A 17,718-nucleotide genomic window follows, 5' to 3' on the forward strand; every position below is an offset into this window, starting at 1 on the left:
TACTGCTGACCACTGTGTTGTTATGGACTTGCTGACTTAGGTTCTTGGAAGGTATAGTTGTGGGTAACAAAGTAGAAATCAACAGAAATACATTGACTTGCACGAGTTGTTATACACCAGCTGACTTGCTGTCTCTTTTACAGTCACCCGCTGACAAGTCTTCTGTTTTGCCTTTGACTACTCAGGCATGAAGAGCAAATAAATTCTAAAACCATTACACTCCTCAGCTTTGAAAGAGTCGAGTAAATACTGGGCACTCCATCTTTTTTAGATCCATCTGGGCCAAACCCCTGACTTCATTGAATTTTGTGATAAAACACTTTGACTTCAATGGATTTTGTTTTCAGAGTCTTACTGTCTCTGTTCCTGACTTGTCCAAAATGGCCCTGCAGGTCACATCTTTGCAAATGCTCTCCTCCCACAATTAAGTTTGCCTTGTCTGTTTACATTGTCATGTATTTTCAAAAGGCTACAGCTCTTCTGTGTTTGTATGTAGGCTCTCAGCTGGGCCCTGAACTGGTGCTGCAATGGTTAGCAGTGTTATCATGAAGATCATTTCTAACATAAAAGGTTCATGCAAAAAGGTATTTGCTCATTTTTTAATATAAAAGGTAAATGTAAAACTCTTATGACATTGAATAACTGTCACGGGAACTTAATTTGGATAAATACCCTAAGGTGAAGCTTTCATCTCAACTAGAGGTGAGTCTGAACTTATTAGCAGCAGCATCCCATTTTTGAGAGGTTCATATTTGCATCCATGAGCCTATCTGTCATCTTTAATCTTTTGAGTCTTCAAATTTCGTCTGGAGACTTTCCAGAAAAGAGGTATTGCACCTCCCACTGTAAGTTTTACAGGAAAAGTCTTGCTCTGGAGACTTTGGAGGGGCAGTCTCTCCAAATCTCACAGAACTTGGGCTGGATCTTACTCTGAAGGCAGATAAAAGTGTTGAAAGCTCAGCTGGGTATGTCTGCATGCATTTCCGTCATACTTTTGATTAGAATGAGATATAACTTGAGAGTTTGGCCTGTCATAGCCTGTGGTTTCTAGTCTGGCAAGTCACAACTTTGTGCAATGTAGACATATATCCCTACATGGATAACACCGCTGCAGTTAAACAATGCTGAGTTCCCCCTGGGCACAAGCTAATGAAGGTGAATCAGAGCTTCATGATGACTTGAAATGTGCTAACAAACACAGGCAATGGGCTACCTCTTTTGCAAATGGCTTCTTCTATTTCTGGCTGTGTGCCGCATGTACCAGACAAGCTAGTTTTCTGCATATTTTCATCTGGTGCTGTGCACTCCACTCTGGGAATTCCTCCCCATGTGAAGCTTACCTGACCTTGCAGAAAAGGTGTCTGGTACGAACAATAAAATACACTTTGCAGCAACAACTGCGATTAGGTTTACATGCTAATCAGGTAAAGGTATTGTCAATCCACAATACCCATAGAAAAAACAACTAACACCATTATGAGAGAAATGCAGTGAGCAAAGCATGTCACCATATCGCGTGATGGGTGTTGGGACCATTCTTGTTCAACATCTTCGTTGCTGACATGGACAGTGGGATTGAGTGCGCCCTCAGCAAGTTTGCCGATGACACCAAGCTCGGTGTGGTTCGGTTGGTACCCTGGAGGGAAGGAATGCCATCCAGGGGGACCTCGACATGCTTGTGAGGTGAGCTGATGCCAACCCCATGAAGTTTAACCATGCCAAGTGCAAGGTCCTGCACCTGGGTCAGAGCAATCCCAGGCACAGCTACAGGTTGGACAGAGGAGAGATTCAGAGCAGCCCTGCAGGGAAGAAGTTGGGGGTGTTGGTTGATGAGAAAATGGACATGAGCCAGCAGTGTAAGCTCGCAGCCCAGAAAGTCAACCGTATCCTGGGCTGCATCAAAAGGATCGTGACCAGCAGGTCAAAGGAGGTGATCCTGCTCCTCTACTCTGCTCTTGTGAGACCTCACTTGGAGTATTGTGTGCAGTTCTGGTGTCCTCAACATAAAAAGGACATGGAACTGTTGGAACAAGTCCAGAGGAGGCCATGAGGATGATCAAGGGACTGGAGCACCTCCTGTGTGAAGATAGGCTGAGAAAGTTGGGGCTGTTGAGTCTGGAGAAGAGAAGGCTGCGTGGAGACCTCATAGCAGCCTTCCAGTATCTGAAGGGGGCCTATAGGGATGCTGGGGAGGGACTCTTCATTAGCGACTGTAGTGATAGGACAAGGGGTAACAGGTTAAAACTTAAACAGGGGAAGTTTAGATTGGGTATAAGGAAGAAGTTCTTTGCTGTAAGGGTGTTGAGGCACTGGAATGGGTTGGCCAGGGAGGTTGTGAATGCTCCATCCCTGGTATTGTTCAGTGCCAGGCTGGACAGAGCCTTGGGTGACATGGTTTAGTGGGAGGTGTCCCTGCCCATGGCAGGGGGGTTGGAACTGGATGATCTTAAGGTCCTTTCCAACCCTAACTATTATATGATTCTGTGATTCTATGATGAAGTAAAAGACTATATTACCAGTGTAAACAACTGCTACCCCACATATTTCCCTTGTATTTGTGTATTTCTGTGTATTTTCTGGTATGTTAAACTATTCCTGTGTAGCTGTCATGGGAAGGAACTGGCATTTAGTGCTAGATGTCTTGGACATATAATAAAGATTACAAGTGAAAATAAATAAATTCCTCCACCTTTGCCAAGCCAAAGTCTGAAAAAGTGCAGTTCATTCTGTAATGAATGTTGTACTTTGTATTAAATGAAGCTTTCAGAGCCCCCATCCCTAAAGAAGTCATGATAGTTTATCATGATACACTTCTCGTTCATTATCTTTAAAAATACAACATCTAAATACATAAAGGCCTAATGTCAACTTTTTAAACAAAAGGATGTTTTTTTCCACAATCACTGTTCTGTGCCATCTGAGTGAGTTTAAACATAAAAATAATCTAAGTAGCTCAGTCATCATCAGACGGGAGATTTTGCAGATCCCTAAAGAAGTTTGATAGCACTGAAAAGCTGAGACAGAACAAAAAGCAGAGAGTAATGGTACAGGTGTCATAATTAAACTGCAAAAGAAGGAGGTATTGGTAATTCTTGTGATGACACTGGAAAAATCTGTCTGTTTGTAATGTGCAAAGCACCAGAAAAGTGTTTTGCAGTCTTTCTGTCCTGGAAAAGACGAAAAAGATAGTCAGTTTCTGGTGAACAGAAATGTGATGTTTCCAAGACAAGGGCAGTACACCAGTGATGATTACATTTGGCTTTTTTCTCCTCAAAACTCAGATAATATAAAGTCAAGCATAATCTTTTCATTTAATGGTTCAAAGTGGTTATTCTTTCCTCATTAGCTGATGGCATGCTGCAAATTGCTTAAAACCATTTGTACCAGGGAAATGGATATGGGATCTTCTCTCATCAATCATTTTGTCACGCAGAAGTCACGACTGCCTTGGAGCCAGTTGCAGTGAGGGAGACACCCATAGATAATGAAGATAGCTGCTGTCCTGGATCAAATCACTGGTCTCCAGTCCCTCCATCTAACACCTCATCCTTCAGAGAGCTGAGCTCTCCCTCCTACATCACGCACATCACTGATTTGGGGGTGGTTTGTGTACGTGTCTGTCTCCTCTCTCTCCCTATTCTTATATTGACTAAAATTTGCTGCAACATTGCTGCACCTCCAAGAGTAGAACAAGCTCCTTGCTTCCTCCACCTGGTCACTGGGTTTGCCTGCCCTTGAGGTATCTTAATATATAGGATGAAAAATGTCATTCAAGCCAGCCACTTACTTAGTCTCAGAAGTAGAGGAGTCCATAAAATATCCATATATTGTTGTAAAGCAAATTCACTTGCATCTGGGATGAAATAGTGTAAATAAAAGATCAGGAAAAAAAAACAAAACAAAACAAAACAAAACCAGAAACAAAACCAACAAAGCAACAACCCCAAATAAAACCCTGCAAAATTGAAGAAGGTTTAAGAAATCACAAAATCTCCTGATAGAAGTAAAACTTGGTTGTCTGGAAAGCCAGAGGGAAAGACAACATAATAGAGGTAGCGTGGGGTGAAGAATGGGACTAGGGATGATTTTACATCAAAGCTCTAAAGTGAAGTAAGAAACCAAACCACACATTTTCAACGGTAATATTTTTTTCTTTATTCTAATTGTGATCCTTATTCAATATCAGCAGAAAGTGACAAATTCTGTGCATTTTTAAATTCTTGTATGACCCAAAACTTGGGCAAAGGCAGAGCTGGTCATTAGTGATAGGTATTTACAGAGGGGCCATCTCAGTGGTGTTTTATTACGGCTTTATCAAATGGATATTAGCATGCTTTTGAGAAAAAACACAGACACATATAAACACAGAATCAGCTTTTCACATTGAAAAGCTGAGAAAACTCCAAAGGACCAAATAGAATTTTGAATTATTTATGAGAGCATCTCAGCACTTCGGGTAAAGGTGGGCATTGCCGGGGGCAGTTTTTCAATCTCTTTTTCTTAAGCACTATGCCCCTTTATGTTTACTTTCCAGGAATATTTTAGCAGGTGATTTTTACTGGCAGAGGTGTTTTTGAAGGCCAGCGTCAGTGTTGCATATGGCCGTATCCAAGGAACCCAAATATAAAATCCATGCTTGTGCCAAAAGGTTATTACACATGTGTTCAGTCAGAGAAAAAGCAGAGTCCCATCTGATTTATCTGACCGACCTAGTTCGTAGCCATGCAATCCCAGCGTATGTTGGGGTTGTCTCAGCAAACTACTGCAGCTTTCCTGGGACTGCTTTTTCTGCCAGGTCAGAGTCTTTGGAAATTCCTTGGTGTATTTTCCAAGGCATAATTACAGACTATTAGATGTGCTTTGCTATACACCCATACACACAGACATGCGTAACTGTGTTATGCAAATGTTCACCATAACACAAATCACATTGCCTTGCTTCATGCCTATTTATATTTCCTGGTACCTTCAAAAGATGAGGTCCAATTTATAAATGGGTTTTCATTCAACAACCTTGCTGTGGACCTATCCCCTGGCCTCTAATCCCATCAGAAATCTGGGGGAAGTTCAGATGCTTCTCCAACTGTTGGCGGTTGGCCCCAAACAGTGATTGGAACTCCTCATTTGCTTTCATTATCTGATGGGTGACAAGTCTGAACGGCTTGCTGTGTGTGTGACTAAATCCACCACAGGAGCTCACAAATCTTAGCGTTTTGGAAGTGAAAGCTTCCTTTGGCCACAGTTCAAGCTTTCTTGTCAGGACATTTCAAACACTCCCATCACAGGAGTTATTGCTCATATGGGAGCAGGTACACTAACACATTCTTGGCAAGTTACCAAGCAATGGAGCACAGGACTCAGTGAAGTTATTGATGGATTTGTGTTCAGGGGTTTTGAAAACCTCTTTTAGCAATGGGTGATCAGTGGATATCAAGCACATTTTATGTCTTGCGCACATCACCTGTTTTTACGGGGATTACAATATGATTTGATCATATATATACTATGGTGACCGGCTTGGGGAGCAGTTATTTAAAAACAGGCTTTTCAATGCAGCATGCAAATGCTTAATGGGATTTGAAGCCTAAAGCTGAAGCTAGCCAAATTTGTGCTGAAAATAACAGACACATTTTTAACAGTGGTGGTAAATCAACAAGAGAACAACTTGCTCAAATTATTGTAGGTTGTCCATCATTAGGAAGCTTTTAATTAAAGGAGGAGATAGGATCCAGCTTATTGGTTTTCAGACTGTGTTTGGAGGACTGCTGCTTCAGAAACATTGAAGAAAAGCTGCTCTAGCAGGTCTGAATTTCTTCTACCTGGGGGAAGACTCCTGGGAACTTTAAAGTGATTTGCAAATAACAGTAACGCAAATCTAAAACTGTGAGCAGCAATACTTCCACAACTGGACCCCAAGCAGGAATTCGTCTAGATAAGACTGTGGTATGTATGGGATCTGTTCAGGGGGTTGCAGATAGATTCTTGTGTCCTTAAAGTCTAAAATTCACAAATTTTTCACAGCATGAAGCCTAGAATTTTGTTGCATTACTTTCGTCCTTTTTCTTCATGATTTTGAGCTTAACCTGTCAGTTCTAATGAGGAACAGAAACATGTAACTTGTGAATGCAAGGAGCTGGAGGTGTTTGTCAACTTGTAGGACTGGAAACCTGCTAGAGGATCATTTACTATATTTAGGTGCATATTCCTTGTTTCTACATGAGTGACTGCATAACATGAAAGTGTGAGTGTCTCTACCTACTAATATTATGGCGTTCTTCACTTCTGGCAGTCCTAAAATTATCTATAATAATCTTTGGTTGCTTTAAACCTTGCTTTCTCCCTCATGTGGTTAATCCCCTATTTTTGCATTAAAATGTTGGCACCCTTTGGTTAAGAAACTTATTTAAATGAGATGATATACTATTATTGCATGGGTGGAGTAGTAAACGATAGTACAACCATGTAGTCCATATCAAGATGCTGTTAAAATCACTGAAAGATGATGACTTTAACAAGCTCAAATAGTCAATGAAGCCATTAGTAAGAGAAGCCATCTCATGTATGTAACACCATTGAAACAGGTGCTGCATAAACACAGAACAAAGGGGCCCATCCCGGCCCTTGAAAAAATTTATTGTTTCAAAGAAACAGGTTAAAAGCAAATGCCAAAACAGCTTTTTCTTCATTCATTTAAGTCTTTTGAATGTACCAGAAGTACACAGAATCACAAGCCAATGCACGAAATACTCGAAGGACCAGTTTGGCTGAAGAACCATCACTGTCTGTCAGGACTATCTACTTCTACCTAGCTGACATAAAATATTAATGCAGAACAGATGACTGAAATGGCTGTAAAATACCAAAATTACTATCCCAGTTTTTTGGGGTTTTTTTTATGTTTTTATTTCAAAGAATGCTGTTTCTATGCGGAGACATCGGAAGACCTTTTTGTAGCCTGCTTTGGGCTTGTGACAACTAGGATAAAAACATTGTAGATGAGCATTGGTACATATATATGAGATTTCAAGCAACATTTCCCTGCTGGCTCAGGAAGAGTGACAGGAGGAAGCAGCTCTGGAAGACCTGGGCTTGCCTCCTCACTCCCCAGGGAGTTTCAGGCAGTAGGTGGGCTGAGTGATGGACTGCAGAGAAAGCCTTGGGAGATTTGGATCCTCCTTGGGTTGCCCCAGGTCCTGGTGAAGCTTGGGGAGCTGCATCCAAGCCTGCAGGAGATAGATCAGCAGCTGTTTTGTCTGGCTTCCACCTGCCGAACTTGCAATGCTGCAGGTTTGACACTAAAAGTGAAATAAGCTGATTTTTCCCTTGCAGAAGTTCAGAGTGTTCTTCAGGTTCCTGTGGTAAACATGTGCCATGCTGGTAGCAGTGCCAGGTGAGAGATGCCATGTATAATTTTAGAAGATAATTCAGAACTCATTACGAAGTATGAGCATTTATAGCAGTGACTGCTATGAGAGGGAATAAACATGTATCATCACGTTCTTTTCTCAGAAAATGGAATTTGCCCAAACACCACAATGAGGATGAGTCTGGCCAACTGCTCTTGCTGTGGGAAGAGCAAGCCTGATGGATGCAGCACACTATGATGGTACCTGGGGGTTGTTTCTTCATGGTCTAGGCAGCAACAGGTAGCTACTAGATGCTCTAAGTCCTCCCCAACATCCAGCTATGTCATGGCCAGTGAGGCTGTGCCATTTCCAGAGCCCTCAGGACAATGGAGATGGGCTGCATGGGATGGCTGGTGGACCTGTCTCAAAAAAATACAGTTTGTTATGCAGAAATTATTCAAAAATTAAAGTTAAATCTATGGATTAGTTTCAACTGAATAAGAAAATGAAAAGATTTAGAAAAAATGGAAACCTTTGAATTTTTCAGTTTAAAAGAAATGAAAATCAGAAAATTTGAAAAAAATAAAGGAAAATTAAGAACATGAAATAAAATGTAAGTAAAATATTAGTAAAAAGAAGTAAAAGTTTTGTTGCAGGTCGAACAAGACATCTTAGTTATAAAACACCCCTCCTCCCAGTGATACTTAATTATTTGATTTTATTAAGCAATTACACAGGAAAATATGTTTGGGGCTAGTATGACATGAGACAACTGTGCAAAACATGTAAATTCAGCTTTTGAGTTAAAAACTCCGCAGTCTGCAGTTCTGGGTGCAACTAGCTGTTCCATTACACAGTTATCTGGAAGGATATACAGACAGACAAGAATCCTGACCCTAAATTATTGTACGTATTTTTGGTAACTGCCCAGGTCTTAACAAAATGACTGTGTTCCTTATGTACTATGTCAAATCCTGATGTATAATGTGACTTACCCTGAGAAGTATCAGTCTCAATTACTGTCTTCATTCAGGTAGATGTTACTACGTCACTTGGAACAATAACAAAGAAAACAGAATTCTCTTCCTCTTTGAGTAAGGACTGCATCTTCCCGGCATGGGAAGTGAGTCTATCATACGCTTCAGGACATTCAGCTTTTTCATTTAGGGAGGTATCCTGGGCATGGTCTTCCACATTCAGAAAGGCAGTTTCACATCCATGAACACTTCCTATGCTTGCTACTGATGTTAATGATTGTAGACGTATGTCTGTTGGTGGAAACTGCTGCTTTTTAGATGAAGATACTATAGAGCTATTAATGAGAGTGAGAGGTTGACCTGTTAGTTACTAGACTGAGACTAAAATTACAAGGCAATGGGAAAAACATCTGTATATAGTGTCCTTTCTGCGTTACATTTTAAGCAATTTGGAGGAATACAACAGTTATATATTGTGCTCTCTGTTGAAATGCAACGTGTGCTACAGGCTTCATAAGAGAAACTGGGTTTGAGACATCTCTGATGTCTGGGTCAGGTAATCCAACACTGTGGCTCTTCTTTCACAGCTTGTGCAGCCTTCCTTGCCAGCTCCCAAGCCCTGTGCTCTTTCTTCTCCTCCCTGCTTCCACTTGTATATCCAATTATTTATGTCCAATAACAATAACCCCCTTTAGGAGCAGCTGTATTGTGCTTTATTGCTTGTAAACTGAGCATTTCTGCCTGCAGTCTCTGAGCTCTGGGATTCTTTGAGATACCCAGACTTCTCTAGGAACCATGTAATCCCCTTTATAAATTAGTTTGTCCCTGAAGACCAGTGGGATATCTCTTGAGAATCAGGACTTGTATTTACCTGCCAAAGTAAGAGTGTAGGTACCCAGCTGATTTCTGAAAACTACTGCCTGCTGCTCCTTACTGAGACTCCACTCCCGGACTTTGAATATGTCAATGTTTTCCTTCTCATATGCAAATTAAAAACCGTATTTTTTGTTGCTGTTACCATGAGAATGTTGTTTACCTCAAATCTACATAAAGGTCCAGGGAAAAGACTCTGCTGTCTGCTAAAATGGTCTTGGATAAACATCTATGAAAGAGTTAAACAAGGTTACTTTCCCTGTGTTGTTCATTAGCTCTGTATCTGTCACAGCCATAAATTGTGAAAACCACTGCTTAAAATACTTCCAGGATTCCTCTGCGTTGCCCACAAGCTCTGTTGCATATGTAATAATCACACCACTCAGTACAGAAGAGTAATTCAGACTGTGGTTTTCAGCTGTCCATCCTTACTGCAGCGTTGCATGTGGAGTAGCCTCTGGAATTGTGTTCTGAGGCAATCTCTGTTTATCTGGAATTTTCACCCATTGCTTTTTGAGATGACACGTTGCACTCATGCCTTTTTCATCAGCTTTCACTACAGCATGGCTGTTCTGCAGACACAAAGAATTACTGAAATGCAGCACATGGAACTCATTTTGAAGAGCCATCTGTAACTTAAGAAGTACCAGAACACAGCAGAACTGGAGACTGTTCATGGCAGCGTCTCTTTCTTTTCAGAGACATCCTCTTAACTGTTCGTACAGTGCCTTGCACACGGAAGCTCCTACTGGAAATATCTCTAGCGCTAAAAACATGCCTACAGCCCTTCTCTGGCATGGTTCCTCTGTTATTAAACAGTTTTATTCTCTAAAACAGGGGGTGGCTGCATCCAGGCTGCCTGTTGGGAGTGGGCAGTAGCCTGTGCTAACTCCTAGGGAACTGTTTAGGAATGTGTTAATTGTCACAGACCAGAAATGTGCTGTGAGCCATTTCGCAATTAAACAGTAGAGATGATGGACTTCTGGTGTCCTGCAATGCTCCATGGGACTGTTTCATTTACTGGCATAGGCATAGGCTTTTTATCTGTTACCACTAGGAGTTAATATAAATACTAAATGCTAACAGACAAGCCACTGCTACCCTTACTTGCCTTGCAATGCATATTATTCCATGAGAAGTAAACTGGGTTTGTCAGTCAACAAGAATAGCTCTGACTCATAGTTCAGGTTACTCATGGTTTATATTGACAAGACTATCTAGTAGAATATATATAGGTAAGCCAGAACATAATGACCCCAAATCAGGTTTTTCTCCTCCTAGTGACGTGTTTCACCCACATGATTGCAGGGCCATACTCTTCCTTGATTAGTTTCTTCATGTGACCATTTTGGATGTGCCAATTGGGCTTATGTGGATGGGAGATGTGCAAGAAGTCAGCATGTAGTTTACTGGTGGTTATATCCTGCCTTGGAGAGGAGATGAAGGCTTGAAGCCCCACAGGCTGATGAGGGCTGGGACCTTCTGTTCCTGGGAGTGTATTTTAACCATTAGGCTGTCATGAAAAAAGTGGATGGAGTCCCCTCATCAAGCTATTTTATTATTGTTTTGTTTTTTTCAAGGGCACTACTTTCAGAAGAGGCCTTGGTGCTCAAGAACTTTTGTTGCATGAACTGGGTTAAGGCTACAGATGGATGAAGCTTTTGTCTGCCGCCTCCACTCCTCACTGGAACCGTTTCCTACCCAAGAGCTCAAGAAAACTCCTGGCTTAGCACCTAGGAGCCCTGAATTGCCCTCGGGAAGTGTCTGATCTCGTTCTTGCTTACATTAGGAAGTCTCGGTGTCTGAGCTGTTCTACTAGGTCCAACTACTGATTTTTAGACATCAGAGGAGATAAGTCAGGCACCTGAAGATGGATGTTGTAACTCGGGTCCCAGTTCAGGCTTTAATTTCTAAATATGCAGGATTTTCTTATACTTGCATTAGAGCACTGATGGTTTAAACTGGCAGACTCTGCTCTGCAGGATTTATTCTGTAATGGATTTGGATGCATATAAGCGAACAAGGCTGTGTAAACCCTGGTCATGCCTCTAAAGTATGCTGATTTCCAAAATTCACACATGACATTGGTAAATCTGTCCTCAGACAAGCAGTGAGCAAACTAACTGATCCATCAGACAGTCACTGAGGCCCGCAAATTAAATGCAAAGACAGTCCTAAAAATTAGGATCATAAATGTTTCAGACTAATTTATTCTTTAAAGCTGGACTAATAAAGAAGCGGCTCCTGTGTTAAAACATCATCTGCCAGGGAGCAGCACACAAAGAATTACAGCAGGCGATTTTTATCTCTTTCCCACTCCTTCTTATTCCACCAAAAAGAAGGATTCATGCAGGAAAGTGCTGACACATCCTTAATCAAAGGTGTGTGAATTGCTCACATCAGTGTAATTTTATTATTCTGTTGCTGGGATACTTTAATAATAATAATAATAATGGTGATGATGATGCAAAATCTTATTAAGTCATTGAAGGATAATGCTTTGTTTTTCTACATTTATTTTTTAATTTATTAAGGAAGCTTGTTAACACTACAAGAACAGACAGTATACATATTTTCTATAAATGGGCAGGGAAATTCATAATGAAATGTATTCCCGTGGTTGGTACAGTAAACACTCTGTGGTTCCAAAAAGGATCCAAGTCCTATGAACACCTTGGAAAACATCAAACACAGACTAGAAGGAAGGGAATCTGTTACATGAACATCGCTGACTGTTTTGGATACGGTGACAGATTGAAATCTAGCCTCCCATTTGGAGCTGGGTTTGGGAAGGTTCTTTCTCATGCTGTTCTCTGGCAGGGCTCAATTCTGGCAATTATTTATTTAAACAAATAAACACAGAAAAATACCACTGTTCAGGAATGGGACATCATAACTTTGGCTCCAAATGCATTGCCCAAAGCAGTTTTGGACCAGTTGACTCCTAAGGCCTCTTATTCCCTGTTTCTGTTGTGATGAAACAGCAATGCTCCTGATCGTGGCCTCTGCAAGATTATGACATTTAATCTGTTTGCTCACTTAAATTGACTTCTGTCTGGATACACAAAAGTTGTCTGAGATTATTTTTATCTCATTGACAGCAATTACTTCCAGAGGCTGCCACCCAAAGTCTGCCTCTCTTACCCTGTAACAATTCAGGTGTTACAAAAACCGTTTAAGTCCCAAGCACAATATTGATATTGCAGATGCTAACCCTTGTTCTCTAGGTACACTCCTGACATGAGCTAGTGTGGTGTTAACGAGCATTAATGAGTGAACTTCTAAACTATAGATGCCAGGTTTAACAGATACCAGACTGGGAATTGTACCTTTTAAGTGCTTTGTGGTTCCATACATAGGGAGTGGGAGAGAGAAGCTCTGTAGAAATATCTCACTTCTCTTGAGGAAGCAATTTGGATAGGGTCATGGAAAAAAGCAAAGATGGCTGGACATTGAATGTTACAAGGAAGACAAATATACCGGGAGAAATAATCCTAATGGCAAAACTGAGTATCATGTCAGTGAGTGGAAACTCTTTGGAAATATGTAAGGTAATTAGAGAGGTTTAGATGCTTAGATGATGCTTACTATATGCAAGCAAAGGGTCAAAAAGAAAGGGAGCCTATCAAAACCACACCTTTTTTCTCATGAGACCAGACCTGGGTGTTCTTTTTACATTTAATTGTTTTCAGTTACCTCAAGTGGAGAAAAGTAGGTATGAAATTGCACTACAAAAATAAGTGTATAAGATTCAAATACCAAAACTGGATCTCAGTGAAAAAGAGCTTTTAATATTCAACTGACGGAGGAAAGTTTAATTGTAGAACAGATTGTGACCTTGATCTAATGCTGAAGAGCTGCTTGGGAGAAAATTTCAGTGGATCTCTTCATGAAAGACCAGGTCACACTGAACTCAAAGTTTGACCGAGACTAATAAGAGACAGAATTAACCCAAAAAGGCTGTTTTGAAATAAAATCTGAGTCCACGGTTACTTTTATAGTGACCAGATGGTGATTTAGTAGCTCAGACCTGGTAGAGAAGGCAAAATATCTCTAAAGAGTTCAGGGGCAGGAAAGCATGTGAACTTTGGCTCAGAGCAGACCAGCCTCAGGCATTCCCCAAGGACTTCACTGTAGCAAAAGACATCAGGGCTGTCTACCTAAGGCAGTCTATTTATTAACTTTGCACTAGACACTAGTACATTAGCCGTGATGCTGCTGAAAAGACTGGCATTAAAACAGGAGGCGTTGTGGTGAAAAGTAAGTGTTTATCTTTATTGCAGGATATATTTGCATTTCATGTGTAGGAAAAATAATAACCTGCAAATTGCAACACTATTTTAGCAGTGGTGTGAAAACAAGTTCTGGGTTAGAAGTATGTCAAGCTCTTGGTTTCCTAAAGAAGGTATTTTGTTGGAAGAAGACAGGACTAAAGTCCTTCAGGACATGCCTAAAGACACATTTCAGGGGACGGAGAAACCTCTCCACAGGGTACAGGTGTCAGGGAGTTTACCATAAAGCTGCTTTCCTCTACCCTAAAGCTAGAAGAGGAGATAGATGGGGATATAGGTTGATCAAATTGTTAAGCAGTAGAGAGAATATAAGAACATAAATGGTAAATATGAAAGCTAAAATCCTCTCCTGTGTACAGGCAAGAAGAGAACACTTTCTATTGCCGGCAAAGAAAAATGTGTTTATTTGCTGTATAACAGGTATTTTTCCAGGTGGATATTCCAGTAGATGGAGTTGGAAGAAAGAGCGCATATTTACCCTTTCGGAAGACATGTCTCTGGGACACTGTTTGCGAACTGGAATGTTTTACCAGGAACCAAGACATAATTTTCTCCGTATGTGGAGTGTAAACAATTATGAAGATGATTTTTTGATTGGGGGTAGAGGAGTGAAAATTCACAGACAAAGGCTTTAGGCAAGAAGGAAACTCTGGGCTACAGTAAAATAGCAAAAGCATGCGTATTATGTAGTAGGAATAGCAGTTACCTGGAAGAAGTCAAGAGGTAGGCTATAGCCAGCCAGCCTACTGCCAACATGACTGTCCCAGTGAAGAACAGGTAGAAAGGCTGTACAGAGCTTTACACATCTCTCTAGATGTAACTAACCTCCTCAAACCGTTAGTCTGAGAGTACTTGGTACAACACTGGCCACTGGAGAAAATAAAGAATGGTGGTATTTCCACATGTAGAACTTTGGGCTATGTGTAATAGCTGAAAAAAAACAATCAAGTCAAAAGCCCTTCTTTAGGTCAGTAACAGCATACCTCATAATTGTACAAGTAGTAAAATAAGTATGCCCAGAACTGGCATCTGTACCCAATAGTCTTCCTCCTTCTGACCACACGCTGGGTAGCTGTCCTGCCTTTTACCCTCTTCTCCCACTCAATTACTTCTTGCTTCTGTCAGTCATACCAGTGCTGCTCCACATCTAAAGTTGTGAGGGATATCCCTGGGTACAGATCTTCCAGGATTTATTTTTGAGGTACAATGTCTCTGAGGTATACGGGTAAACTGCACAAGAACCTGGGGATTAAAAGGGATGCAGCCCTGAGTTATTGCTGTAATAAGCCTGAAGGTGAGGCATTTTTGCATTCTGTGGAAGCTCCAAAGGAATATTTCACTCCCTTTTCAGAACAGTCCAGTCAAAATGGGAGGCTATTGGCTGACAGAAATAGCAATAAGCTTTCAAACCTTCTTTATATTTGAGATGGTTATGAAATTGTTAATGCTGGAGCCAGAAAGGGACTAGAACACTTCTTTTTCTGCTCCTGAATTTTTTTTTCTCTTTCTTTTCTTTGCTGGTGGCTTCCTTGCTTGCTTGATTTTTCTTTGCCATTTTTCCAAAGGATAGGCTGAGGTTTGAATACTAATCCAAAGGGCATTTTATTATTTTCTGAATGCAGTCTCCAGAATATTTGCTGACTAGTCTCTGGAACTTTTTGCTGACTCCAGTCAGGCATCATGCATGACAATATTATTTTAAAAGCATCTTGTCTGCTTTCAAAGAACTGTAAGCTAGATTTGCCATATCTATAGTTTGAGCTGAGGGCCTATAGTAACTATGTAGGTGATTAGCATAAAGTGGCCAGGATAAATATGCTCAGGTATTTGAGAAATGTGTTGGAATCACATTATGCCATCTAAATACACCCTAAGAGATCCAAGTAAAACCACTCCTTAAGCCACTCTGTCTTGTGGTTGCACTGTGCTGTTCACAGTCTGACACACGTTGCAAGTTATGTGCAGAACTTTGCATCTTTTCTGACCATTTAAGTGTCCTGTTTTTATCTTTTCCTCCTAGAAGTGGCTTTTTTATTTTGTCATGGTTCTTCTTGTGAAGATTTACTGTCAAAATCTTGCTGACTCTTTCTGCTGTCTCTCCCAAAATTCTGTTATATGCGGCAAATCACATATTTAGGTAGAAGAAAAAAATCAGTAATGTCTGCAGGGAACCTCTTAAAATTAGGCAAGTTTCATGCTTACCTAAAAGTGGATGTTCTTCTGCCCCAAGATTTCTTCTCTGCACTGCACTATACTTATCTGCTTGTCTAGATCAGCCTTACATTTCTCGTACTCTTGCTTGTTACTGCTCTGGGTTTCTCCAGCATTTTATTTGCAGTATTTATATAAACCCATTATTATATATAATTATATCTTATTAACGATCAGTCTGCTAGGTGTTAACATTTACCATTACAGGAGGCAGGAGTTCTTAAAAATCTACCTTTCATCTCGCTCAAATTAGTGTGACATATATGTATTACACCTCAGAAAAAGCTGACTCCGTAAAAGTCGTCTTACGCAATTTCATCATGCAATCTGCATGACACCTCATGACTTTACAAATATTACCTCGAGCTGACAATGCTTGGGAGACATTTTGTTCCAGAATAAATCTAGGCTACAGTAGGATTAAGCAAAGATATATCCATTCTCTTCAATTTGCCATGGTATCATAACTTTACACACTCTGTTGACTAAACACTCCTCTTATTTACACAATCAAAATCCTGTGAGCTCATTGTGATTCATTATACACCTCTTACTTTCCCTCCCATTTCTTCTCTGCTTTAACAGGTATTGTCTGTTGAGGGCCTGATCCAAAGGGCATGTAGTCATTACCAAGATACTGAGAATTCAGGGCCCCAGGCGCGAGGGGGAAACAAGCCTTCTAAGAGGACTGATGTCAAGAAGGACATGTAGGGGAATCTGGAACATCAAAAAGGCTATAGGACTTCATGAGAAAGGAAGGAAAGGGTCTGGAGAGCCTCCCCATACTGCAGGGTGATTGTGCAAGGCTGGTAGAGTCAGCAAGCAAAGGCAACCAAAGTGCAGCAGTCTGACCCTAGGTGGGAGCTCTCTGTCGCTCTCAGCAGTCTCTTTTTACCTCTTCATTACATGCCTCTGACCTTGTCTCCAAATTTCCTTCTTCCTTCTCCAACTTTTATTGATCCTGTGGCCAAATTCCATGGTAGCAGTTACAAGTCTTCTCTGAGGCTTGCTAAACCACGAGGGCCTCTCTGGTGGGCTGTGCAGAGTTTGAAATGGCTATTTGGGAAGAAGCAGTGTTCTGTGCTGGCTTTTCTGTGTGTTGTAAGGAAAGCTGTGGTGTGAGCAGGATGGAGCCTGGAAAGATGGGGAATCAGTACTCAGAGGGAACTTGTGTTGTGTTCCTCTAGGAAAAGAGGGGTCATTTAGCATATAATTTTGAACCTCAGTATTCAAGAAAGACACTCTCGGTATGGTTTTCCTTATTGTCCTGCTTAGTGCAGGACCTCTTATGTAGGACTTTGCATGGGGTGAGAATTTGGTGCTAACTAGTTTATAAAATAAAGGAAGATTTAGAAGCAGTAGGGGGAACTAAGTTGCAGAGTGCAGCTCAAATGAAGGTGAGTGGTGGGAAAAGTAAATAGTCTGAAGTCTAGCAGATGAATTTGTGCTCCCTAGCTGTGTGCAGAATTTTTCAGACTGTAGCCAGTCAATAACACATTTGTATTAATTCAGTATTTCACCATTGACTCCACCAGGCAGGATCAGATTCCATTAATGCATTAGCACATTAATACAGTAGATTGTTGATTACTACTGATACACCTACAGACTGAAGTGCTTTGCTCTGAATGCTAAGGATGAACATCTAGGGATATGACCCAAAGATAATGCTCTCAGGACACTGACTCCTTCGAGGAGTATTGGTTGGATGAAGAGCAAGTTTCTAGAGATTTGAGGTCTACTTTGCAGTACCCTTGGGGGACAGAAAGATTTTTAAGCAGGATAGATGTGTAGCCTACTTGTTATTCTGAAACCCTTTAGTCTCCAAATGCTTTGTTCCTAGTACTAAGTAAACAATAGTTTTCTTGAATGTGTTTCTGATCAGTGCATCTGCCATTGATCATAACTTGCTTCAGGGAGGAACTGAGGGTGCTGGCACTGAGTTAGATCTTGGGGCTAAGCATGACTGATATCCAGGCTCTGGTGGTCTGTGACTGGGGTCAGCTGTTGAGCAACAGG

The sequence above is a fragment of the Pezoporus flaviventris genome, unplaced genomic scaffold (genome assembly GCF_033815535.1).
Source record: "Pezoporus flaviventris isolate CSIRO_AGI_PZ_B2104156 unplaced genomic scaffold, CSIRO_AGI_Pfla_v1 ptg000007l, whole genome shotgun sequence".
Lineage (NCBI taxonomy): Eukaryota > Metazoa > Chordata > Aves > Psittaciformes > Psittacidae > Pezoporus > Pezoporus flaviventris.